General features: G+C 45.6%; 1 protein-coding gene across 1 annotated transcript in view; it reads right to left on the minus strand.

The window, feature by feature from the left end:
• The window catches only part of SACS (sacsin molecular chaperone), a 144,955-nt gene extending 119,937 nt beyond the window's left edge, over positions 1-25,018 (minus strand). The window contains exon 1 of the mRNA XM_077484027.1: positions 24,635-25,018. The gene's annotated coding sequence lies outside the window, so the exon portion shown is untranslated. The remainder of the gene's footprint in view (positions 1-24,634) is intronic.
• Between the last annotated feature and the right edge of the window lie 206 nt (positions 25,019-25,224).

Here is a 25,224-nt window from a genome sequence, read left to right on the forward strand (position 1 = left end):
AAAAAAAATGTACAAAAAAAACACAACACACAAGGGTTAAAATAGTTTATTGCATAGCTCCGGGGGTCTTCTTGCCGGACTCCTCCGCTATCTTCTGCTCTTTTGCTAACTCTTTCACTAGCGGAGGAGCCCGGCTTTCTTCTTCGCCGCCACCCTCTTCTTCCGACTCCGGGGGTCTTGTCCCCCTCTTCGGTTCTTCTTGCCGGGCCGCCGCGCCTTCTTCTAGCTCTTTTACAAGCGGTGGCCCAGTCTTCTGTCGCCGCCGCTGCCGCCGTCTTCTGTTCTTCTCTTCTTCTCTTCAGGAGATGTTGCCTCGTCGCTGTCTCCGCTCACAATGACAGGGACGCGGCGCGCGGCGACTTATATAGGGACATCACCGGATGATGTCCCCGCCCATTATGATGTCACAGTCCCAGAGGATTCACAGGTGAATGGGTAGGGGTACATTGTACCCCATACTCATTTACATAGGGTGGGGGGCCGGGATCTGGGTGCCCCCTTATTAAAGGGGGCTCCCGGATTCCGATAAGCCCCCTTGCCCACAGACCCCGACAACCAACGGCCAGGGTTGTCGGGAAGAGGCCCTTGTCCTCATCAACATGGGGACGAGGTGCTTTGGGGTGGGGGGGCCTGGTACGGCTCAGGAGGGGGGGGGCGCTCGCTCGTCCCCACCCCCTTTCCTGGCCGGCCGGCCAGTGTGCTCGGATAAGGGTCTGGTATGGATCTGGGGGGACCCCCACGTCATTTTTTCGGCGTAGGGGGGTTCCCCTTAGAATCCATACCAGACCTAAGGGCCTGGTATGCTCTCGGAGGGGGAACCCATGCCAATTTTTTATTTTTATTTGGCGTGGAGTTCCCCCTTCAGAGCTCATTCTCTGATTGGCCACGGCAAAAGTCGCCTGGCCTGGGGCGACTTAAAGTCGTGTTGTAAGCCACCCCAAGTCATGCCCAAGTCGTGTCCAAGTCGTGTCCAAGTCGTGTCCAAGTCGTGTCCAAGTCGTGTCCAAGTCGTGTCCAAGTCGTGTCCAAGTCGTGTCCAAGTCGTGTCCAAGTCGTGTCCAAGTCGTGTCCAAGTCGTGTCCAAGTCGTGTCCAAGTCGTGTCCAAGTCGCCTCCAAAAGTCGTTTTGAAAGTCTTGTCTCCCCTGTGTGAACCGGCTCTAAGGCCAGCCATAGACAGATGGAAAATCAGCCGATTCAGGGGAACCGGACAATTTTTGATCCATCTATAGGCAGGCTGGTTGTACTAAAATCGATTAATCAACTTCAGAATCGTCAGCCTGATGGGTTTTTCTAGTGCTATAGCTGCCAGTGGGCATCATTGTATTCTGGAGGCAGGGATACCCCCACTGTCAGAATATAACAGCTCAGATAAAGGGATTCCCCCATCAACAACACTGACTGCATTGATGAGGGAACTGAGTGATTGAAGGAAAGAAAATTGCATAATCTATGGCATGCTTAGCACTTTATTACACACAGTCTTTGTCATGAGGACAATTGACATTCCTGGGTGGTGGGAGGAAATGATATCATTCAGCGAGAACAAACACACTCCATGCAGATCCCAGTTCTTTAGTTTATTAAACCTCAAATAATAAACCTATAGTTATTATAGAATCCCTCTTTTTAACCATCTGCTCAACATTCCCCCCCCCCTAAGAACTTTGGGGTTTTTTTCCTCTTATTTTATTTTTGATTTCAGGTATTTATATAGTGCCGACAATTTATGCAGAGCTTTATATACTGTACATTCACATCAGTCCCTGCCCTCAAGGAGCTTACGATCTAGGGTCCATATCTCACATGCATACAGTAATAGCTCGGATTATGAGCAGAATTAATTCCAGACCAATGCTTGTAATTCAAAGCACTCTTATATCAAAGCAAGTTTCCTCATTAGAATCAATGGAAACTCAGATAATGCGTTTGCACAGTTACTGCTGGTGTATGCAGTACTGTATGTGGCCAGAGGTGCGGGGGCACCAGACACTTGGAAACAGAGTTCAAATGTCGCCCCCACACCTCTGGTCACATGCAGTGCTGCACACCCCAGAGGCTTGAATCCTGCTCGTCTTATTTTTATTTTACCAATTTCAGGTACTTATATAGTGCCATCAATTTACACAGCTCTTTGCGTATACATTGTACATTCATATCAGTCCCTACCCTCAAGGAGCTTACAATCTAAGGTCCCCAGTTAACATTCTTAAAAAAAAGGGCCAATTTAGGCAGTATCCAACTGGGATTCGAACCAGTGACCCTTTAGCTGCTAGGTGCTAGGCGCTAACCACTATTCGAAAACCGAGTCAGAATTTTTTTTAAACTTGTATTGCAAAGCGCTCAATCCGAGGAATTACTGTACTAGGGTCCGTTTCTTAGCCCTTGTACACACAGTCGGACATTCCGACAACAAAATCTGTCTGATTTTTTCTGACGGATTTTGTCCGAAACTGGTGTTGCATACACATGGTCAGACAAAGTTGACGGAAAATCAGATCGTTCGTAACGTGATGACGTTATTTAGTTACGACGGGACTATGTTCAGGCTAGTAGCCAATAGCTTTGGTCTAGGAATTTGATCTGAGCATGCGTGGCACTTTGTCCAATCGAAATTCTCTACAGACAATCGGACTTCGTCCGATCGGATCATGTTGTCAGAAACATTTTATATCCAGCTCTCAAACTTTGTTGGTCGGACATTCTGGCGGAAAAAGTCAGATGAAGCCCACACACGGTCGGATTATCCGACAACACAGTCCGATCGGACATTTTCCATCAGAATGTCCGACCGTGTGTACAAGGGCTAAGAGTTCAGGTTTCTTTGCTGATGTATCCCCCCCAAGGGGTATGTCCATGAGGTTCTGGACTCACAGGAAGTGGGTTAAATGACGCAAGGCATCACTCAACTTGAAAGACGACAAGCAGCCAGAGGCGGATCAGACATTCTGTAGGACAGCACTAGAAAGAAGGTGAGTATTGAAGGGAAAGCTGCAGATTTTTTTTTTTAAACTTTGGGGCTTGTATTAGGCTGTATTCACACCTGAATGTTTCGCTTTCAGGCAGAGAGTTTTTACCGCGATTTTGTACAGGTCAAAAAGGTCAGAAAACGCATGTAATCTGCCCAAAAAGAAGCTCATCTACTTTTTTGAGCTTCAGATGTTTTGCTTCAGGCTACAAAACGCTCAGATGTGAACAGGGGTCATTTAAATGAATGGGGTTTTGCTTGTTGGACGTTTTTCCTGGAATTTTACAAGCTGAAAGCGCTCAGGTGTGAATGCAGCCTTAAAGGGGTTGTAAAGGTAAATGTTTTTTCACCTTAATGCATTCTATGCATTAAGGTGAAAAAACATCTGACAGTGCCGGCACCCCCAGCCACCCCATTTTACTTACCTCACCCCTCGAAAATCCAGTGCTCGCCCCCGTCGTCCTTTCCACCGTTCAGCCTGGCCGCTGATTGGCTGGAGTGGAAAGCAGCGCAGCCATTGGCTCGTGCTGCTGTTAATCACATCCACTGACACGGAGCGCCGGGGGGCGGGGCCGTGTGATACAGCGAGCGGCTATAGCCGCCGGCTGTATCACGGGAGCACGCCCGTAGGTGCTTCTCACCATGCGAGGGAGCTCGCATGAACGTGAGAAACATCTGCGGGAGGAAGCCGAGACAGCCGCCGAGGGACCCCAGAAGAGCAGCTTCGGGGCCACTCTGTGCAAAACGAGCTGCACAGTGGAGGTAAGTATAACATGTTTGTTATTTGAAATAAAATAAAAAATTCACTTTACAATCCCTTTAAGTTTTGATTACCATCTTGATATATTGACCAGTAGCTAATGACGTTGAATTACTCCTATATTGAAAAAAATTGTCATACAAAATGAATACATTTGAAGAGACATATCTTAGTCTCCTGCTGCTATTGGCGCATACATCTTCCCATACCCTTGTCTATGCTCTTCCATCCACTCACTGGGATCTTGCCTGGATGAAATTTTAACCCTCTGCTTGCCTATCCCAGCCAAAGCAACTGAAGCTGAGGACTGTAGTGCAGGCTATTCATTGCTGTTGAGCACTGCAGTACTAGCAGATCACGCTCGATGCTGGATCAGCTCAATGCAGAGATATTTACAGCTCTCTAAATTCACTGTACCAATCCTAAATTCTAGTGATCGCGATTTCGCCTGTGTGGAGAATGAAAACAATTGTAAGCACTACAGCTCCGGAAGGTTTTACCCCCTTCCTGACCTGGCCATTTTTCTGCGATACTGGCTGCACTGCGTTATTATAACTGACAATTGGGAAGCTGCGTGACGCTGTACCCAAATAAAATTGATGTCCTTTTTTCCCCACAAATAGAGCTTTCTTTTAATGGAATTTGATCATCTCTGCGGTTTTTATTTTTTGCGCTATAAACAAAAAAAGAAAAAAAAAAATCACATTTCTGCATCAATTTAGGCCAATATGTATTCTGCTACACGTTTTTGGTAAAAAATAAAATCCCAAAAAGCGTGTATTGATTAGTTCGCGCAAAAGTTATAGCGTCTACAAATTTTATGGACTTTTTATTTATTTTTTATTGTTTTTACTAGTAATGGCGGAGATTTTTAGTGAGACTGCAGCATTGCAGCGAACAAATCTAACACTTTGTGACACTTTTTGGGGACCAGTGACACCAATACAGTGATCAGTGCTAAAAAAAAATAAAAAATAAAAATAATAAAAAAAATTGCAAGGAAGGGGTTATGATCATGGGCGATCAAGGGGTTAACTATGTTCCCTGGGAGTGCTTTCTTTGGGACGCTTCACACTGCTGCTATGTCAGACATCGCATGCGATGCTCACCGCACTGCTGTGAAAAATCACATGCAATGTCTGTGCGATGCAAATTCAGGCATACAGATTGTATGGCTGCATTTGCATTTTGTTCACACCCATGCGATCCAATTCCTGTTCCGAATTGACAGTTCGCACTGCGATATGCGAACTGATCTGAGGGCGTCACTTTCTATTGACATAGGGCAGTGTTTTCTGGAACATCCAATTCTTGGGGTGGATTTCTGCAGGCACAGATGCATCCATATATATGTACTATGTATCCTACTATGTTGTCATTCTTTCTATTAACCGCTTAAGGACCACCCCACGTACATATACTGTGGCAGGGCGGTTCTAAAGTGCAAAATCACTTACTTGTACACGATTCCTTTCCTTGGCTCCGAGGGGCGCATGCGTGCCGTGAGAGCCCCGCTCCTGCTGTGATTGGACACAGCGGTAACCAATCAACGGGAAACCCAGCGATCGTTCAGGGAGAGGCAGACCACGGTACAGGCGATTTTGCACTTTAGGGCCGCCCTGCCAGAGTATATGTACGTGGGGTGGTCCTTAATTGGTTAACAGAAATAATGACAACATAGTAGGATACAGAGTACATACATATGGATACATCTGAGCCCGCAGAAATCCACCCCAAGTATTGGATGTCCCATGAAACTGAAGTGTTGGTCTGATTTCGAGTTTCAGATTTGTACAATTAGAACTATCCATAGCATCTCTCAGACTATCCTACCTTCATCCAGCATGCATCCGCTATTCAACACGTCCGGCAATTTCCCAAATACAGCCTATGATGTCCTAATCTGCAGTGCCAGGCTGTTTTCACTTCTGCTTTAGAGCATTACAAGGGACAAACAGAAACAAACCGCCCACTTGGAACAAATGCTTCTCTTCCACTGATACAATTATCTGTGTTCCATACACAAAAAGATTGTAGAAACATTTGCTTGAAATGACAATATTGTATAGTGACCACATTTTGTTTTTGTACTTGTGTGGTTGTAAACTTCAACCATGAAATCCGAACAAAGCACATATATCTGTAGTGTTTACCTGTCTATCTCCAAGATCCCTTTCACACTGGGGCGTTTTAGTGCTAAAAATAGCAACTGTAAAGCACTTCTCAAGCCTCCCCAGTGTGAAAGCCCGAGTGCTTTTACACTTGGGCGGTGCGCTTGCAGGACGGTAAAAAAACGTGCTGCAAGCAGCATCTTTGGGGTGGTTTGGGAGCCGTGTATACACGGCTCCCAAAACGCTCTGCCCATTGAAATAAATGGGCAGCGCTGCAACATAGGCGCTTTTAACCCTTTGTTCGGCCACTAGCGGGGGTTAAAAGCACCCCGCTAGCGTTCAAAAAGCGTCGCTAAAACTACAGTAAAGTGCCACTAAAACTAGCGGCACTTTACCGCTGACACGGTGCGGCCCCTGTATGAAAGGGGTCTTAGGCTGGATTCACGCCTATGCGTTTTTTGCAGATTTGCACTGCAGTCCATTTAACACGATTTCTTATGGAACACGTTCTGTAGTGCAAATCTGCAAAATGCAAAAAGCACTAAAAATGCATAGGTGTGAATCCAGCCTTAGTGTCCTTTCTCTTTGGTGCTTTGTTCCTCTTTTATCAGTTTGTGTCACTTCTGAGAAGTTTTCCCGACACATGAGAAAACAATTGCGGCAGAGGAGAAGAGCTCAGCACGGAGCTTGTCTATTCAGAACACAGCTCTGTATTCTTCCTTCACTCCTATTTGCTGTGTAGAGGGGGTGTGTGCACCTTCCCCCCAATTGGCTCTCACACACTAACTGCAACTCTCCGCCCCCTTCTCTGTAATACTAACACATGGAGAAGGATTTTAACATGATTCTGCCCTTTTGAAGGGTTGTAGGGAAGAGAAGACTGCAGATAAACAAGTAAAACTTATGTAGGAGGATTTGTTTCATCTCTGTGTATCACCTGAGGCCAATCACTTCACTGGGTATATGAATGAGTTTAAAACCACTTTAACCACTTAAGCCCCGGACAAATTTGCAGCCAAAGGACCAAGCCCCTTTTTGCAATTCGGCACTGCGTCGCTTTAACTGACAATTGCGCGGTCGTGCGACATGGCTCCCAAACAAAATTGGTAATTTTTTTCTCGCACAAATAGAGCTTTCTTTTGGTGATATTTGATCACATCTGCGGTTTTTATTTTTTGCGCTATAAACAAAAATAGAGTGACAATTTTGAAAAAAAAAAATACAATATTTTTAACTTTTTGCTATAATAAATATCCCCCAAAAAATATATAAAAAAAACGTTTTTTTCATTTTTTTTCCCTCAGTTTAGGCCGATACGTATTCTTCTACATATTTTTGGTATATAAAAACAAAAAAAACAAAAAAGCGCAAAAGAGATAGCGTTTACAAAATAGGGGATAGTTTTATAGCATTTTCATTATTATTTTTTTTACTAGTAGTGGCAGCGATCAGTGATTTTTATTGCGACTGCGACATATGGCGGACGCATCGGACATTTTTGACACATTTTTGAGACCATTGTCATTTATAGAGCAATCAGTGCTATTTAAATGGGGGCAGTGTAGGGGTTACGTGTAACGTTATGTGTTTTTTTTTATTGTAGGGGGCGTGGCCTGGCATGTGACGTCACTGATCGTCTTTCCCTATAAAAGGGAAGAGACGATCAATGATAGCCACAGTAGGAAGTACTGGGAGAGGTTTGTTTACACAGACCTTCAACTCTGTGACCCGATCGCGGGACACCAACAGGGATCGGGTCCGCTGGTCCCGCGGCCACGGTAACAGAGCTCCCGACCCACGGCTGGGCACTTAAAAAGCAATGTACAGGTACATGCTTGTGTCCAGCCATGCCATTCTGACAACGTATATGTGCAGGAGGCGGTCCTTAAGTGGTTAAGTGACATGCATAGAGGATGTCACTGTATAAGCCTTTTATTGCTCCTATTCCAATGTCACAGATCACTAGAAATCATCAGATAGCAGTTGTGAAGTTGTGTGAAAACTTCCAGAGATCAGGATTTATATAGCGCCAACAATTTTCACATCGCTTTACAACGTGAGGGCAGACAGTACACTTACAATACAAATCAATGCAGGAGGGATCAGAGGACCCTGTTCATTAGAGCTTACAATCCGGAGATCTGCCTTGATACAATAAAATAATTTTTATTTCTGTTGACTGTCAGCTCACGATGCTATTCTATGACAGTGAATATATACTGATGTTACTGACATATGGATATAAGGCCAACCACTATTGGTTGAAATTTCGAAAATGCTGCACAATCCATTAATGCTCCTCCCATCTCAGGGTTAAGTACTTGTAAACCTCATGAAATATTAACAAAGAACATCCCTCTATAGTGTACTTGTCTCAATTAAGAGCACTAAGTGTAATTTCTGTCTGCTGCCTCGTTCCTCTGCTACCTGCACAAGTCTCTTCTGACAGGTTTTCATGACACCAAAAGGGAAAAAGGTGACAGGTGAGAAAGTGTGATTTGACAGCCTCAACTCAAGTCCTGCTGTGTGACGGGGGCGTGTTCCTTCCCTCTGATCAGCTCTCAGAGCTCTACTCAATGAGATCTGCAGAGTGTAACTTCAGCTCTCTGCTCTCTGTATTACCTGAGGCTAGTCACTTTTAGAATTTGTAATGCCACGTACACACGACCGGACTTTGACAGCAAAGGTCGGACGCAACGAATCCGTCAGACAATTCAATCGTGTGTGGTCTCCATCGGACATTTGCTGTCCAAAAATCTGATGGACTTTAGAACTAGAACATGTTTCAAATTTTTAGACTGGGACTCCAACGGAACCAGTTCCTATCGAGAACTCCGTTCATGTGTATGCTAGTCCGACGGATGAAAACCGACGCTAGGGCAGCTATTGGCTACTGGCTATGAACTTCCTTATTCTAGTCCAGTGGTACGTCATCACGTTCAAATCCGTCAGACTTTGGTGTGATTGTGTGTGGCCAAGTCCGTTCATTTGGAAAGTCCATCGGAACTCCGCCGAAAGTCCGTCGGGAAGACCATCGCACCTAGTACATGGAAAAGTCCGGTCGTGTGTACGCGGCATTAGGGTTTACAACCACTTTAATCTATGAGTCTGTTATTTTCTGCTGACATAAATGAGGAATACTAAGCATGTAAAACTGTAAAAGCCACATCAATAATTAAATAGACCCTGCCATTAACCATTCATTACCACAAAAATCTTCCCATAAGATTATATGTACATTTAATATATTTTATGCAAGTTATTTACCTGTGAAATCCTCCCTTGTGTACACATCTCAAAGCCCTGAGACTGATGCTGCAAGCCGCAACTTTGGATGTGATATCAGAAGCCCCACCACTGTCACTAAAGGGACATTCTTTAGAATTCCCCTCTTACATAAAGGATTATGTATGGAGGTAAATGGAGAAGCAGAGGAGCTGGGCTCCTCATTTTGACAGATGGTATATGGTGGCAAGAGCAGCAGTGGGGAAGTAGGAATGTACTTTCCCACATGAAAGTTTTTACAGACCAGCCTCAGGTGTTCGCTTGGTGGATCTCCTGTGGTCTCGTGTGTGACATTTTTTGATTGCCCGATCTTTACCAATCTGGGCCGCCTTTCGTGAGAACTAGAACACTTCCCAATCTGAGTTTTTTTTTGCTTTCTTCAGCTTCAATACTGGACAGCTTCTCTCTGGCGTACCTCCCCCTATCCATTGCAGAAAACCACTTTCGAACACATCTGTCAGCACTCCCCAGGTCTCATCTCCACTCAGACACTTTACGCACCTTTGAATAGTCAATCATCTTTCACTTCAATTTCCTATGGGGCTCAGTGGAAACGAGATCTTAGAACTGGAATCAATCCGGCGGACTGGAGCAAGGCTTGCTCTTCAGTTGCTAAATGTTCATTTAACACTGCCACCTTAGAGACGGCGTATGAAGTGCTGTTGCGATAGTATTGGGTTCTGGCTCGTATGGCCCATGCCAACCCAATCTCCAGTGATCGCTGTTTCCAGGGGTGTGGCCATCATGGGGATGTTCTGCACACTTAGGCCGCGTACACACGGGCGGATTGTCTGGCCAACTAAGTTCGTCAGACAATCCGACAGACAGTCCGTTCAAAATTTGCATGAACGGACTTGACCACACACGATGAGCAGACAGTCCGATGAAAGCGTGCGCGATGACATGTACAGCACGTACGACGGGACTAGAAAAACGACGTCCTATACACTGCAATGCAACCTTCGGCCGTGTAAATCCTTTCTGAGCATGCGCCATACTTAGTCCGTCCAACTTGCCTACACACGAGCGGACTGTCCGCTGAAACCAAGTTTGGACGGACAAAACCAAGTTTGAACGGACAAAATTTCGGAAATTCCGTAAGACTTTGTTCGTCAGACAGTCCGCTGAAAAAGTCCGCTGAAGCCCACACACGAGCGGATTGTCCGCTGAAACACGGTTCAGCGGACTAAGTTGGACAGACAATCCGCCCGTGTGTACGCGGCCTTAGTGGAACTGTCCACAACTGGTAGGCTTTTGGTCTTGAGTGTTTGGTCTGCTGTACTCCCTATTCCATATGAACATCTGAAAGGAGGCAAAATTTGCTTTCTTGCATTGCCCCATCCCAGACTGCTTTGCTTGTTAACAAAAATTAGCCTCCTATCTGTTGATAGCAGCCAAAAGAACAATTGCCCAGGCCTAAAAGAAACCTACGGTCCCCGTAGTGAGGGAGTGAGGGATTGTTTCATGACCATGATGCTTAATAAACAAATGTCTAGTATTCTTAACCACTTCCCACCCGGCCAATGCATATATACGGCCGGGTGGGAGCCGTCTACTCCTGATAGGACGTTCAGGAACGTCCTTCAGGAGTAGCGGGATCGCGCGCGCGCGTGCCCGCGCAGTGGCGCGATCCCGATGTGCTCGTGTCACCCGGACACGGCACATCTCAGATCGGCAGGAGGGCTCTGTGATTGGCCCTCCTGATCACATGACGGCCGTGTCCAATCACGGCCGTCATGTGATGTAAACAAACAGCCGGTTGCTAGGCAATCGGCTCTCCTCTCCACACACGGAAGTCACCGCTGAGGAGAGGAGAGCAGAACGCTGCAGCCGGCTGATTATCAGTGAGTATGGGCTGCTTTTTACAGCTTTTTACTCACTGATCATCAGTGTAGTGTAAACCAGGGCTTGACAAATTTGCTTGGAATCTAGGAGCCAGCTTAAAAAGTTAGGAGCCAGGTCGGTAACGGCGATCCGGACCTGTCCCTGGCCTGACATGGAGACGAGTGAGGGGAAGATAGTGCCGCAGCCCCCCCCCCCCCCCCTTTTTTTTTTCCTTAATTAAAATATATTTTTCTTTTACTTTTTACAAAAAAAAATTAATTAATAATATATATATATATATATATATATATATATATATATATATATATATAATATAATGAGAAGCCATTTACCAGCCACCACACTCACCGTTGGGCAAAAGGCGCCAGATGACACCCGCAATCACTTCCTTCTCTTCACTTTGGGAAGGAAATGGGCGGGCAGTGAAAAACAGGCAGGGGAGCTTCACTCCATTAGGAATTAGCATTATTGGAATAGGGTGTAATTTCTACATCCACCACAAGATGGCGCCAGACTACCGAAAGATTTTAGAAGGCCGCAAAGCCGCGGCCTCAATTACTGGCCGGCGCGGCCCGATCCAATTGTGCGGCGGAGTTCGGGGTCCAAATGGAGACGGGATACCCCAGCAGCGTTGCCCCAGTCGCCAGGACACGAATTCTAGGCGCAAATGCGACCAGGCGCCCGGGGTTTGTCGAGCCCTGGTGTAAACACACAACACACCACACAGTACAAACACAGTCCCCACATATGTCCCCAAAACATACATGTCCCCAAAACATACATGTCCCCAATAATAAAAACATGTCCCCCACATATGTCCCACTAAAATCACATGTCCCAATGATTATCTGCACACATATGTACGTGATCACCTGCACACATATGTACATGATCATTTGCGTACATATGTCCGTGATCACACAAACCAATCATTATACACTTAACGGAATTTTTTTTACCAAAAACATGTAGCAGAATACATTTTGGCTTAAATTTATGACAAAATTTGATTTTATTGGATTTCTTTTCAAATAGAAAAAAAGAAAATATAGTTTTTTTTTCCAAATTTCCGCTTTTTTTGCGCTTATATCGCAAAAAAAAAAAAACGGAGTCGTGAATAAATAACACCAAAATAAAGCTCTATTTGTGCGAACAAAATGATAACAATTTCATTTGGGTACAGTGTAGCATGACCGCGCAATTGTCACTGAAAGCGCTAGAGCGCTGAAAGCTGAAAATTGGGCTGGGAAGGAAGGGGGTGAAAGTGCCCTGTATTGTAGTGGTTAAAGAAGCGCACAGCAAGTTTTTAAAAAATTGGGAACCATAGCTGATGTATACCTTCCCTGGGGCTAAAGCAGACAGTAAGGAAGTGACAACCTCCTTACTCCTCATGGCCTGACAAATGGTGCAATCGCAAATCACTTATCAGACACCAAAGATAGTGTGAATGTGCCCTAAGTCTCCCATCCAGGTTGTGGGAATGCCCCACCACCCCCAGATCAATTAGTCCCTTGGCATCCCCTCTGATGACGTTGTCATATCTGATTCTATGGGTGAGCTCTCAATGCACCCTATACCCATTATCTGATACACTTGAAAGATTTTTTCCACAGAATTTTCTTGGCATTTTTTTTTTTATGAAGTAGGTGGCCAGGTCCTTTCTCAGTCCTCCCCAACTACTCAGCTTAGGACCAACATAGACAATTTGTACACATACATAAGGGCCACTTTACCAGCTCCTTCAAGCTTGTCTTTGGAAAGTGGAGTACCCAATGGAAAGCACCAGAAGAACAAGCAAACTCCATGCATGAAGAGTGCTGACCAAGATTCAAACAAGTGCTGAAGGACATCAGTGCTAACCACTAAGCCACTGTGCCACTCCATGGCATTGTACAGTTTGTCCAAACTACATAATCTACATACCGACCAAACTATTCAGTGACAATGTGGAGAAAAAGTACATTATTAAAAAAGGAATGCACATTCTAATTTTTATCTAGGGTACCTTTAAATGTCGTTTTAATTATCTATTCCCTCATCCCTGCATCTCCTCCTCTCCTAGGTTCCCTAAAGCCGTGACTCTTTGTTGCACTATTGGTTACAGGCACTATAACATTATCACATACAATACAGGACCAGCAGCCCTGCACTGTATGTGAGGATGATGAAGACTAGAGCTGCACAATTAATTGTCGAGAATCGTTATTGTGATCTTGACTAAAGTGTTTCACAATTTTATTTTTTTCTATGTAAAGAATTCTCTCTGCTCTTCTGAAGCCACAGCCTTCAAAAAGAAGATAAAAAACTGGGCAGTCTGCCAAGAATCATAACATTCTTTATCAGTTGAAATTAAGTCTAAACATTGTAACAATTTGTCAATGGAATAGATTGTGTCTGACATTTGTTGATTTTTTTTGCTAGAAAATTACTTGGAACTCCCAAACATTATATATATATTTTTAGTAGACACCCTAGAGAATAAAATGGTTGTTGTTGCAATATTTTATGTCACATTGTATTTGCACAGCCGTCTTTCAAATGCAAACTAACCAGTAAAGTTAGCCCAATTTTTTTTTTGTATAATGTGAAATATTTTGCGAGAATCATGATCTTTTTATTCTAAGTAAAAGAAATTGTGGAATTGTGCAGCTCTAATGAAGACCCATCCACAATCCGGAGCATTGAAGGAAAGAGGAAAAGCTCCAGCTGCCAGGAGAGTAAGGGGTAAGGAACGCAAGACTGCATTTCATGTCGCCCCCCCCGCAGACAAGGAGTACTATTTATTAGAACTTCCCTGAAGGAAAGGATACCACTGTGCCACATAGAAGAGGATCAGACATTTCTTGGTGCTGTACAGTAACAGTAGGCAATGAATGATGGATCTATAAAAGTATTCCTATCTGGCTAGAGAACTGTAGACATCTGTGTCCTCTATAACAAGCCATGTCATTTGTCACACTGGAAAAAGCAAGATTGTTAACTAAACCTATTTACTAATTGTAGATTTCACTGGCTCAATTTCTAAGACAGGAGTTTGACTTTGAATATATTAGTGGCAGTTATACTAAAAATAACAAACTTCAAATGCTTAAAAAAATAAAAAAAAAAACCCCAAGGGAAGCAATGATTTTTTTTTTTTTTTTTACTGACATCTCCAATAAAGACAGTAAAACTAAACCCAAGGCAAATGGCTAAGTACACAAAGAAATACTGTGTATATATATATATATATATATATATATATATATATATATATATATATATATATATATATATATATACACTGTTTTATCTACCAAAGGATATGCATTTCTGTCCATCCAGTCCCGAGGTTTACTCGGCTCTGCTCCACAGTCCTTTTGAACAGGGGAGGGGACTGTATCTTTCTCTACTGCAGGCACACTTTTACTTACTGGTCTCCTCTCCATCCCCCACCCTGTGACTGGACAGATAAAGTGATACTAAAGTCTCAGTTTTTTCATTTAAAAGTAACAAACATGTTATACTTACCTGCTCTGTTGTAGTGGATTTGCACAGAGCAGCCTGGATCCTCCTCTTCTCAGATCCCTCGCCCAAGCTCCTGGCCCCTCCCTCTTGCTGAGTGTCCCCACAGCAAGCAGATTGCTATGGGGGCACCCAAGCCGCTGCTCTGTGTGTCCATTTACACATGGAGCAGTGGTTTGGTCCCCCCGCCCTCCCCATTGGCTCACTGAATTTGAACGACAGCAGCGGGAGCCAATGGTGCCGGACTGTGGTCTCAGCCAATCAGAAGGGAAAGTCCCGGGCAGATGAGACTCTCCTGCAACATCGCTGGATCTAGATGGGGCTCAGGTAAGTATAAGGCCCCTTTCACACTGGGGCGGTGGGTGCATCAGCGGTAAGCAAAAATAATGTCGCTGTACCTTCGATTTCGCTGCACTATTGGCCCACTAATGGGGCGCCTTTACCCCCCTCTATCGGCTAAGAAAGGGTTAAAACCACCCACAAATCGCTGCTGCAATGGGCAGGAACGGTATACACACGGCTCCTTCGGCACTCCAAAGATGCTGCTAGCAGAACTTTTTTTAGGGCCCTGCCAGCACACCGCTCGGGCTTTGACATTGGAGACATAGGAGCAGCTCTTTCAGGGTGCTTTACAGGAACTACTTTTAGCGCTGTAGCGCCTGTAAAGCACCCCAGTGTGAAAGGGGTCTTGGGGAACTGAGGGGAGCTGCTGCACACAGAAGGCTTTTTATCTTAATGCATAGAATGCACTTAGATAAAAAAAAAACTTCTGACTTTACAACCCCTTTAAAGGAGACGGGGCAGACAGATATACATCTCCACAGTATTTCTTTGTGTATTTAGTCATTTGCCTTGGGTTTAGTTTTTGATGTTTTCATTGGAGATGCCAGAAAAAAAAAAATCGCTTCCCTTGTTTTTAGAATTTTTTTTACCAACTTTATCAGAAGGAAGAGTGATAACATGGTCTGTAACAGGTCCTCTTTATGGAAAGATCTGGGGGCTATTGGCCCCCAGATCTCTCCTCTGGCCTCCAATGCAGCTGAACAGACACAGATTGGTCTGACCAGCTGCTTCACTAGCCAGTAACAGCCAGGTAAATAAAGAATGGAAACCAGAAGTGATTTAATCCTCAATGTTTATGGTTTGTGACTTTAGGATTAAATGCCACCAGTCGCATCTTGTCTGGGCTCGCCAATTGCACGAAAGAGCCAGTGGTGGCAGGAGAGGGGTGGGAATTTCTTCCACCACCTGTAAAATTAATACAGTGGCTCCATACCTGCTAGGATTACTTTTACACTAAAGGGAATCAATGGCTGTAAACAATTACATAGAAACTGGGTTATCAATGCAGTGATGACCGAGATATCACCCTTCCAATCCAGCGACTAAACAGTACGTCACTGGATGGGAATCGCTTAAAGAAGAATTCCAGCTTTACTATGACATTAAATAGTTTGGTCCAAGCTGGATCAAACTATTTTCTTTACATAATGACGTGGCCACTGTGTGTGCTGTAATATTCTGTAGTAGCATTAACTACATACATTAGTCTGTTGCCAGAACTAAATCGAGTCGGCCTGAATGCATCTCAGAAGTCGTCTTGTATGTTATCAATGAATACAAGGCTTCCTCTGACTGGTAAAAACCAGGACTATATCTACCCACCTCTCTACCTTGGCCAATCAGAAGAAGCCTTGTATTCACTGATGAAAATATGAGGCTTCCCCTGAATGATGGAGACCTTTTCAGGCCAATTTGATTTAGTTCTGGCAGCAGTACGGGTGTCTTCCTTGCGTACTGTATGTGGCTAATGCTACTGTATATTAGCGGCCACATCATTATGTAAAGAAAATTGTTAGTTTGGTCCAGCTTGCCTCCAAACTATTTATAGTCATAGCAGGGCCAGCCATAGACAGTTCGAATCTTGACCGGTTCAGAGGAACTGACCAAGAGTCAAACTGTGTATGGGCAGGCTGAATGTACCAAGTTGATTGATCGATCACATTGGGTACAACCAACCTGCCAGATTTACTTGCGATTATCGCTAGATGCTGCTATAGCCAATAGCAATATTCACCTTCTTCTCCTGGCGGGGACGGCTTCCCCCCACCCATACGCCCTCCCTCTGGGAGAACACAATGTCTAAGCAGGAGGAATTCCCCTGTCTGCACTGTCTGTGTTGATGGGGGAATTGTGCAAATTTCTTTCCGGCAACCTGTGATTGTGGAAAATAAATTTGTTAGGTCTATGGCCTGCCAAAAGTTGGAATCCTACTGTAATCTGGTCCTCACAGTAGTCCTAGCAAAGTTCCCCTTGTGCATAGATTTGTGTCACTGCTCCAATAGCAGATTGTAACATAATACATACACATGCAGTAAAACGACCTGTGTCAATAATAAAGCAGTCTAATCATTTGGGAACAAATACTTAGAGGACCCCCTCCCATTCATTCTAATAATAGGCCATTACATTTAGGAACAATAGCACGACAAGAATTTCCATAATGCACAACATTGGCCAACACTGAACAAGCTGTTCATATTTATAGAATTGCGACAGAAACACGAACATGTGCGAATGATATGACCCAATTCAACTTTGCTTTTCAGACATGAATTTCTTTATCAGCCACCCAAAAGAAGCATATGACCAGCAGTGGAGCAAATGGCAATTATAGCTCTGAATATCTAGAACCCTTCTGGCTGTGTTGGCAGTACCCACTGTGAAATATTCACTTGCTGCCCAAAATCTAACCATTTCTGAGGCCACTTAGCCCTGTCTAAAACAAATGAAGTGTCAGCATCTAGAAATACTGTAGCTTCTGAATTTTAATAAAAGGAAAGTTACGCTTACCTGTCCAGGGCTTCACCGCCATGCTCACCTGAACCGGTTCTTCGACAGTCTTTGGTTCCCCCGCAGGGTGGATTTGATTTAAATTACTAGTGAAAAGGCTTGATTTAAATTAAGGGCCAGTTCACACCAGACGCAGTTCCGTGTGCTTTTTTTCCCGCACTAAAAATGCATGCAGTGTTTTCCATGTATTCCAATGGCTCTAGTTCACACCATGCAGTCAGTTTCCGGTCAGTTTCTGGTGTAGTTTCTGGTTACTCAATTTAACCACTTGCTTACTGGGCACTTAAACCCCCCTCCTCCCCAGACCAATTTTCAGCTTTCAGCACTGATGCACTTTGAATGACAATTGCGCGGGCATACAACACTGTACCCAAATTAAATTTTTATCATTTTTTTTTCCCACAAATAGAGCTTTGGTGGTATTTAATTACACCTGGGAGTTTTATTTTTTGCTAAACAAACAAAAAAAGATGCAAAATAAAATAAAAAATCATGTTTAATAGTTTGTTATAAAATTTTGCAAACAGGTCATTTTTCTCCTTCATTGAAGTGCGCTGATGAGGCGGCACTGATAGGCACTGATAGGCTGCACTGGTGGGCACTGATAGGCATAGTTAAGGTGGCACCCATAGGCACAGATAAGGCAGTACTGGTGGGCACAGATGGGCACAGATAAGATGGCACGGATGGGTGGCACTAAGGGGCACTGATAGGTACCACTGATAGATGGGACTTATGGGCACTGATAGGTGGCACTGCTGGGCACTGTTAGATGACACTGATGGGCACAGATATGTGGCACTGGGGTGCAGCACCGTTGTTGAGGCAGATTGTGGGCACTGATGGGTGGCACTATGGGCACTGCTGGGTGGCACTGATGGGGGCACTTATGGGGGCACTTATTTATTCATGAGGTGGCACTGGCAGGGGGCAGGTGGGCACTGGCAGGGCTGGCCGTGATCGGGACTGATGTCCTGATCACGGCCGCCGGTGATCGGCTCTTTTTTTTTTCTCCTTGCGCTGGCTCCGTTGTATCACATGATCAGCTGTCATTGGCTGACAGCTGATCACGTGATAAGGGGTCGGGATCGACCCCTTGCTCGGATCCGTGATCAGGCGAGTCTCATAGACTCGCCGATCCCAGAGCGCGCCCAATAGACGTAGTCCCGGCAAAGGAGGTCCGCGCTGTAGCCGTCATTTGGCTATAGCGCGGATCTCTAGTGGTTAAATCATAACTTTTAAAGAGCAACTGTAATCTCTGTCCCGCAGTGGCTCCTTCTCTGACACCTCTGTTGACTCACCGACAGACCCATTCATTTTAATGGTGATGTGGCAGTGACACAACAAGGTGAGGGACGTGGCGGCAGCAGGTGAGTGGATGCCCATTAACAGGCACTGCCATGATGGATCTGAAATGACAGGTGCTCTTTATGTGTAAGGATTATTCTTCCTGGTAGTTAGAATCTTTAATATTTGCAAACAAAATGAAGGTTTCCTATTTAGAATAATGATCTGTCAGGTTAGTGAAACAGCAATATCAGGCCCGATTCAGTCATACAGTTTGTAGTGTACAGTACACAGATTCGCTAAACAATGGGATAAAGGAATATTCCTGAATATTTGTTTTATCTCATGTTACTGTGAAATTGTGTGAATGCATGCATTAATCAGTGCATGCTATCTCAGCTTGCAGAGCTTGGATTCATTGAATGAGTTTACCGAAAATGGAAATATTTCAGAATATACAGCCTCCTGCTATATAACTAAGCTCCATTCCATGCTAAATAAACAAAATGATTAATGTATCTTAAAAAGAAAACTAACTTTAGATGTTTACTCCAAAAGCATTTTATTAAAATAAATTTGGTAAAAATCAAAAAAAATCTGTTTTAAAACAAATAAATCTGATTTAAAAAAAATAAAAAATTTAAACTGATTGTTATCCACCCTAGGCCCCATGCCACCGGATGTTAATCGCAGGCAGCAGGCTGCGATTCCTTGCGCTTTACATCCGGCTGACCATTGCGCATGCACAAGCCCCTTTGTGCTTTATAACTGGTCCCGCAGCTTTCTGGGACCTATAACATGCTCCAGAAGGTTGCAGGTGGGGAAGGAGAATTTCTGAAGGCGCAGTAACCTGTCCAGAAGCGGGTACCTGTCAAAACCAGGTACCAACTCCTCCTCCCCCCAGGAAAAAAACTGCCAAAAACAGAAAAGGAAGGGGGTTGTAAAGCAGAACTTTCTATTTAGGGTGAAGTTCTGCTTTTATACAATGGAAGGAATAAATGTATGGTTAATAGTGGTAATAGGTCAGATTACTTCACACCAGTTGTGGTCAACTTAATTGATATAGGGGTCCTTGATATCACCAAAGGGCCATGTAATATTCAATGAAAGTAATGCTGCAGAAAACTGTCAAAGACGGAAGACGTGAAAAAACAGGAGGAGATGTTCAGAGACGGAAGACGAGGAACAGGAGGAACAGGAGGAGATGTTCCGAGACGGAAGACGAGGAACAGGAGGAGATGTTCCGAGACGGAAGACGAGGAATAGGAGGAGATGTTCCGAGACGGAAGACGAGGAACAGGAGGAACAGGAGGAGATGTTCAGAGACAGAAGACGAGGAACAGGAGGAGATGTTCCGAGACGGAAGACGAGGAACAGGAGGAGATGTTCAGAGACAGAAGACGAGGAACAGGAGGAGATGTTCAGAGACAGAAGACGAGGAACAGGAGGAGATGTTCCGAGACGGAAGACGAGGAACAGGAGGCGATGTTCAGAGATGGAAGACGAGGAACAGGAGGAGATGTTCCGAGACGGAAGACGAGGAACAGGAGGAGATGTTCCGAGACGGAAGACGAGGAACAGGAGGCGATGTTCAGAGATGGAAGACGAGGAACAGGAGGAGATGTTCCGAGACGGAAGACGAGGAACAGGAGGAACAGGAGGAGATGTTCAGAGACAGAAGACGAGGAACAGGAGGAGATGTTCAGAGACAGAAGACGAGGAACAGGAGGAGATGTTCAGAGATGGAAGACGAGGAACAGGAGGAGATGTTCAGAGATGGAAGACGAGGAACAGGAGGCGATGTTCAGAGACGGAAGACGAGGAACAGGAGGAGATGTTCAGAGACGGAAGACGAGGAACAGGAGGAGATGTTCAGAGATGGAAGACGAGGAACAGGAGGAGATGTTCAGACACTGAAGACATGTTAGAGACATTTATAGGACCAGAAAATGTTTCAGGAGACAGTCATAGACTATAGATGCCACATGATTACCGTGCTTATACAAATCAATACTTCAACATTTGTGCTTCCTACAGTCCTCTTAAAATTACTTGTGCCACATTTGATATTTCTCCTACAAAGATCCATTATGAAAGATTCGGGGGGGGGGGGGGGGGGGGAGAAAACAGACATGGGCAGCACAGAAAAAAGTAAGATATTCTATAAAAAAAAAAAATTCATCAAATCATTAAAGTCTGGAAGACACTCTAAAACCCCCTTAACACTGAGTCAGTTTTCAGGCGCTTTAGTGGTAGAAATAGCACCTCCCATTCATTGCAGTGTGTCTTTTCACACTGGGGCGGTGCGCTTGAGGGACGTTACAAAAAGTCCTGCAAGCAGCATCTTTGAGGGTGGGTTGGGAGTACTGTAAATAGCTCTGCCAAAATGGCCCCGCCCACTGCAACGAATGGGCAGCGCTTGCAAAGCACCTTGAAAGCGCCACAAAACGGGATTTACTACCTTGTTTTCAAGGTAAAAACTGCTGCAATATTGGCAGAAAAGCGCTGCAAAAGTGCCACTAAAGCGTCTCAAAAATGAGCAGCACTTTAGTGCTAACAGCACAGGTGCTCCAGTGTAAAAGGGGTGTAAGGTCTCATTTTACACATGGTCGGAGGTGGTAAAAAGAGGCAGTTGAGTCACTAATCACTTTTCAGAGACCAACACAAGCCCTGAAGCAGCCTCTCTCACCATTTTTACCTGGAGGAACCTTTGAAACAATTTTCAGGTCTTAGAAAACTGCAGCTAAACATAATTAATTGTTGATCAATGGGAATCTCTTTACACTGACGGGCAGTGGGAAGAGGGCACCCTTACACTGGCGGGCAGTGGGAAGAGGGCACCCTTACCCTGGCGGGCAGTGGGAAGAGGGCACCTTACCCTGGCGGGCAGTGGGAAGAGGGCACCTTACACTGGCGGGCAGTGGGAAGAGGGCACCTTACACTGGCGGGCAGTGGGAAGAGGGCACCTTACACTGGCGGGCAGTGGGAAGAGGGCACCTTACACTGGCGGGCAGTGGGAAGAGGGCACCTTACACTGGCGGGCAGTGGGAAGAGGGCACCTTACACTGGCGGGCAGTGGGAAGAGGGCACCTTACACTGGCGGGCAGTGGGAAGAGGGCACCTTACACTGGCGGGCAGTGGGAAGAGGGCACCTTACACTGGCGGGCAGTGGGAAGAGGGCACCTTACACTGGCGGGCAGTGGGAAGAGGGCACCTTACACTGGCGGGCAGTGGGAAGAGGGCACCTTACACTGGCGGGCAGTGGGAAGAGGGCACCTTACACTGGCGGGCAGTGGGAAGAGGGCACCTTACACTGGCGGGCAGTGGGAAGAGGGCACCTTACACTGGCGGGCAGTGGGAAGAGGGCACCTTACACTGGCGGGCAGTGGGAAGAGGGCACCTTACACTGGCGGGCAGTGGGAAGAGGGCACCTTACACTGGTGGGCAGTGGGAAGAGGGCACCTTACACTAGTGGGAAGAATGTTCCTTACACTGGTGGGCAGTGGGTCATTGGACGTCACCACGTCGATTTGAAGGAGGAAGGGCTCTTAATGTGCCAGCCGGCATCTTTTACATGTTTTTAATCTACCTATGTTTGCAAGTACCAAAATGTTTTTAATAAATTGTCCTGCATTACGGAATTATGCTATGGTCCCCTTTCTTTCTTTATTCTGTATGAATTCACAGACCACATGTTCTATGGAAAGAGCATCCCCTGGGTCTTCTATTCAGATGTCAGAGGCTGTGGCTGGGCTATAGCCGAATGCTGTTTTGGGTTTACCGTCTGGTAAGCAGCTTTCCATATGGTGGTGGCTCTCCTCACTCAAACTGTGGATCAGAGGGGTGATTTTATTCAACCACATATTTGCACATATGTTCTATTCAGAGACCGTAATGGTTCATATCACTGTGTCTGATACCTAATTTGGATGATATTTACCCTCCGGTCTGCCAGATCTGGTTGGACTCATTGTTGGCGCAGTTTTTTTTATTTATATTGGAAAGAATGCTGCCATTACAGTGGTGATTAGAATTCCAGTCCAAATATCACTGGTGTAATGTAGCTGGAAGGACCTATCCCAACACCATCAGATGAGAGGTCAACCAAGCACAGCTCCAAAAACCCCTAGAAACCTCTGGAGCAGGGGTCTCAAACTGGCGGCCCTCCAGCTGTTGCAAAACTACAAGTCCCATCATGCCTCTGCCTGTGGCAGCCATGCTTGTAACTGTCTGCCTTGCAATGCATCATGGGACTTGTTGTTTATCAACCGCTGGAGGACCGCCAGTTTGAGACCCCTGCTCTGGAGGAACCCTGGTTGAGAATGGCTAACAAAGAATATTTATTCTTCACTGGCTTGAAAAAAAAAAGCATCAAAGTAAAGCACCATAAGTGCCAAAAGGCCACATTCTGCCTTTAGGCCACAGGTTGGGAACCAGAGCTCCCGGGAGATCTGACAAACTCTGATTGATGCCTACAGCATCTCTTTGTGTTAGGCTTTTTCACAACATGGGTGCGATAAAGCACATATGTTGCGTTAGCCAGTTCACTTTGAATGGGAAGGTAACGCACCTCAAGGCACAAACAAGCACCTGCATTATTTTATTAAAACGCATCATCTGTCTGTTGTGCTGGAGTGCAATTAGGAATGCGCTGCAACGTACCAGAATACACATATATACATCATGTAATCGCACATTAAAGTAACTATCACAATCACATGAGACGTGGTAACAAGAAGCCCTTACTGAAAAATCTCATTTCACATAAGCTAGGTTTGCAATACTGCTACTTACATATCTACTAGAATGGGTTATAAATATTTATTAGATCATAAAAAGTTGCCTGAAGTGTAATATATATATATATATTTTTTTTTTTTTTTTTTTTTTTCTGTGGTACTGGATGATGCATCCCAGAAAAGGGAGTTAATAACGAAAATGAATGAAAAAACAAAGAATGTAAATTGATGGTACTATATAAACACTTGCAATAAATAAATAGTCTTTAAAAAAACAAACAGACCCAATACACAGGGCAATCTTTTAGTACTTTCAATCTCAAAAGCAAATAATCAAACAGCGCAGTAACCTCTCACACATCAGATGGTGATATCTCTGTGGCAGAGATGGTTGTGGGATGTGTTGATGCATCAGAAAGACGGTTAAAATCTTATTAAATGAACAGAAACTCTCAGTGTGAATGGTCAGAAAAGAACTGCTCTGAACATCAGAGACAGCTGGGCAATATGGTAAAGTTATAGGACTGGATGGAGGCGAATTACTGCAACAGAATCCATCCCTGTCCTGATCATGAGCTGTGCTCGGCTGCCGCATTGGAAGTGATGCAAAGGGGGAGTGAGTCAAAGTGGACTGCAGATCTGCATTGTGCAGTGCTGGGACAATTCTGATCAGTGCCCAGCTAGGACACTGGGAATCCTGATCCCTGCCCAGCACGGGGATAACGACCGGTGCCCAGCACGGGGATAACGACCGGTGCCCAGCACGGGGATAACGACCGGTGCCCAGCACGGGGATAACGACCGGTGCCCAGCACGGGGACAACGACCGGTGCCCAGCACGGGGACAACGACCGGTGCCCAGCACGGGGATAACGACCGGTGCCCAGCACGGGCATAACGACCGGTGCCCAGCACGGGCATAACGACCGGTGCCCAGCACGGGGACAGCGACCGGTGCCCAGCACGGGGACAACGACCGGTGCCCAGCACGGGGACAACGACCGGTGCCCAGCACGGGGACAACGACCGGTGCCCAGCACGGGGACAACGATCGGTGCCCAGCAAAGGGATAACGATCGGTACCCAGCACAGGATTAATGATCGGTGCCCAGCACAGGGATAATGATCGGTGCCCAGCACAGGGATAATGATCGGTGCCCAGCACAGGGATAATGATCGGTGCCCAGCACAGGGATAATGATCGGTGCCCAGCACAGGGATAGCGATCACCAGTCCCTTGTAATGTAGAAAGTCCGGATGTCAGTGATGGGGAAGGGTACTCACATGCCGCAGAGTGTCCCCGGGATCCGGTCCAGGGTGCAGGGGCTGGGAGGACGGTGAGGACTGGGAGGACTGGGAGGACGGTGAGGACGGTGAGGGCTGCTCGCTCTCCTGTGTCTAGTATAAAATCAGCAGCTTCCCCACATAGTGCTGCGAGGCGATTGGTGCACCGGGGACAGATCCGGACACGTTCTGTGCAGCCCAGGCTCCCCCTCCATTCATTCCAAGCAGCATGTCACCTCCGTGTCACCCGCCCCGGCTCTGCTTCCTCCGCTGTCAGTTGGGGACCTTCCCTGAAAAGTCATAATGGGAGTAGCCAGAGAACATCACACACTCTGATACCGTTAGATGCATCTACAGGGAGGCTGTAACCACTGCGCATGCCCAGAGGGGGCGGCCACGTCTGTGGGAAGTGAGCATGTGCAGTGGGGAGATGGAAACCATCTAGGCAGCCATGTGTATGGGCACTGCGCATGCTCAGATACGTGTTACACTGACTACAGAACATTGTAGCAGGATAAGTTACTATTATGGACCCAGTTAAGAAATAACATTGTGGCTACTTCCACAGTAGCAATGACATACATGTGTTT

The sequence above is a fragment of the Lithobates pipiens genome, unplaced genomic scaffold (assembly GCF_037356315.1).
Source record: "Lithobates pipiens isolate NorthernLeopardFrog02 unplaced genomic scaffold, aLitPip1_a1.2 Scaffold_16, whole genome shotgun sequence".
Lineage (NCBI taxonomy): Eukaryota > Metazoa > Chordata > Amphibia > Anura > Ranidae > Lithobates > Lithobates pipiens.